Raw genomic sequence first — 2726 nt, forward strand, 5'->3', positions numbered from 1 at the left:
AGATTTGAGCTATTCAAATTCGTGATTATTGATATATAAACTGCTTCCTCCTGACTACTTATAAAATTTTCTCTTTAACATTGAAGTACTAGAATTTGGCAACTACATTTCTAGGAAGGTTAAACTTAGGATTCTTCTCTGTGGCAACAAGTAGGTATTTTATCAACTGGCATTCTGCCCTGGTTCCATTATTTCTGAGCAATTATTTTCTTATTTTCTTTTTTTCTCCTTAAACCCTTACCTTCCATCTTAGAATCAATACTGTGTATTGGTTCTAAGATAGAAGAGTGATAAGAACTAGGCAATGGGGGTGAAATGAAGGGTCACACAACTAGGCAATGTCTGAGGCCAGATTTGAACCTACGACCTCTCATCTCTAGGCCTGGCTCTCAATTGCCTGAGCCTCCCTAGCTGTCCCCTGAGCAATTATTTTCAAATGATTTTCTGAAATATATTTGAAGTCTCTCTTTTTTCACACTTTTTCTCCCCCAAGGAGACCAATAATTCCCACATTTTCTTGTTAAATTCTGTCACCTTGTTCTGTTGCTTTACTTTTAGAACTCTGAAAATGCAATCAAATCAGTAATACAATTGCTTTTGCAAAGGGCGTCAATGAATTATCCCATGATTCCCTACACTCACATTATCCCTGTGACTTCTCAGACCAAAATGCCTTTCTCTAGCCATCATTTCCTTTTATGTGTTATCTTACTCTATTAGAATATAAGTTCCTTGAGAATAGAAACTGTCTCTCTTCTGTTTTTGCATCCTCAGAACCTAGAAACTTGCTTAAGATATAATACTCCTTTCCACCTGTTCCACCTTTTGCACCCCATCTTCCAAGCACTTCTCTGACAGCATTATATTCACACTGAGCACTAGATCCTCCCTTCTAACACCATTTCCTCCCCTTTTCTGCCACCATGAACATATATCAGGACCTTATCAGCTATGATGAGATGTTCTCTATCAGCCATGAGATCTGGGAGATTGCTAATGGTCTGTGTCTAGAGGTGGAGGGGAAGATGGCCATTAGGACAGAGGGTGCCATTGATGATTTACTCATCAATAGAAATGTCTCTACTGAAAGTCCTGAGTTAGGTGAAGGAATAGCTGCCACTGCAATCACTAGAATTGAGACGTAGTAATGGACAACCATCTATAAGAAACTAACTTCACAAAAGAATCCTACAAAATCACATCAAAGACTATGTGAAAAAAGCAAAGGTCAATTTAAAGAACAGAAGACAGATAAAGTAAAACCTTTTATGATGGGAGATATAGGGCAAATCAAACATATCCTTGTTCATTCGAAAAACTATTAGTTCTTCATAGGTGAAAATATGAATCCAAAAGGCATGGTGGCTCTCTTGTATTTCCATCGGGGTAGTGTGATCCCATTTATGATTTTCTTTGAGGGTGGTTTACAAATGGAGGAATGTTAATAAATTTAGCAAATTGCTCTGAATCACCCATCATAACCAGCTACTACTTTTTGTCATCTACAGAACACCAGAGCTTGGAAGAACTTGGACTGATGTCATGTTGAACTTTATTTTTGACCTTGATTTATTTAGAGTGGAGACATTGTTTTAAAAGACATTTCATGTAGACTGTCTAAAATAAAATGCATTTAAGCCTATTTGAGAGAATTCCTCTTAACCTAATCTTTTTTTAGGCTCGAATTATAGTAACTCAGTACAGTTATACTTTAAGGATCATCATAGAGATCATTGCCAGGTCTTAGGTTACTTTCAGCATTCGACTCTTCAGAAGGATTTTTCTACAGTTGACTGCTTGTGGAACTGGATTCTAAATTCTGCTCACTAGTTAAACTTGAGTGGAATAAGGGGAGAGATTCCCATAGAATAGTCCAACAATATGAAGTGGGCCTTTCTACATTTTTATTTTATCTGCAAGCTGAAGTGGAGTTAACTTTGGAAGAGACTGAATCCAAACTGAAGAAAGTGACCCCCCGTGAGAAAAGATTGCTCACCTTCATTCATGTATGTATATCATAGTCATCCATTTTTCCATTCTAGATTTTGCTCCATTTTTATTCCTTCTCTGACTTTTTAAGTCTTCCTGAGTTGCTCTGCTCCTCAAAAAGCCCATTATATGGTTGAGTTTTTCCATGATCTTTTGTCTTTTAAATCCTTTCCTTCCATCTTAGAATCAATACTGTGTATTGGCTCCAAGGCAGAAGAGTGGTTAGGGCTAGGCAATGGGGGTCAAGAGACTTCCCCAGGGTCACACAGCTAGGAAGTGTCTGAGGCCAGATTTGAACCCTGTCTCTAGACCTGACTCTCAAGCCACTGAGCCATCTAGCTGCCCCTAAGATCTTTTTGATGTCATTTTTCATGCACATCTTGAAGTCTCCTTTTACCAAATTTATTACCAATGTTATAGATGCCACATTTTCCTTTGTATCTCCTATTGTGATTCGAAACAGCTGTGGAGTCAGTTGCAGTCTGTCCATTTTTGTCTTCTAGGGATGGAATTATCTTTGTTGTCATTTTTAAGGTATTTTTTTCCCTTTGGGGAGCGTGTACCCTTCTTTTTTCTTTTGGGGATGGGTTTTTTTTCCAGTGTCCCCAGCCCTCTCTTTGTTTCCTCATTTCTTTAACCTTTCTGTTAGTTTTTCCTCTGGCTTTTTTTTTATGTGAAGAAAGAGTTCGATTTCCTTTCCTGTCTTTTTGTTATTGCTGTTCTATATTTTCCTTGGT

General features: G+C 37.8%; 1 pseudogene; it reads left to right on the plus strand.

Annotated features, from left to right (window-relative positions):
* Positions 1 to 332: 332 nt before the first annotated feature.
* Positions 333 to 2443, plus strand: LOC103093729 (translationally-controlled tumor protein-like; annotated as a pseudogene).
* The last annotated feature ends 283 nt before the right edge of the window (positions 2444 to 2726 follow it).

Source organism: Monodelphis domestica, chromosome 2 (assembly GCF_027887165.1).
Source record: "Monodelphis domestica isolate mMonDom1 chromosome 2, mMonDom1.pri, whole genome shotgun sequence".
Lineage (NCBI taxonomy): Eukaryota > Metazoa > Chordata > Mammalia > Didelphimorphia > Didelphidae > Monodelphis > Monodelphis domestica.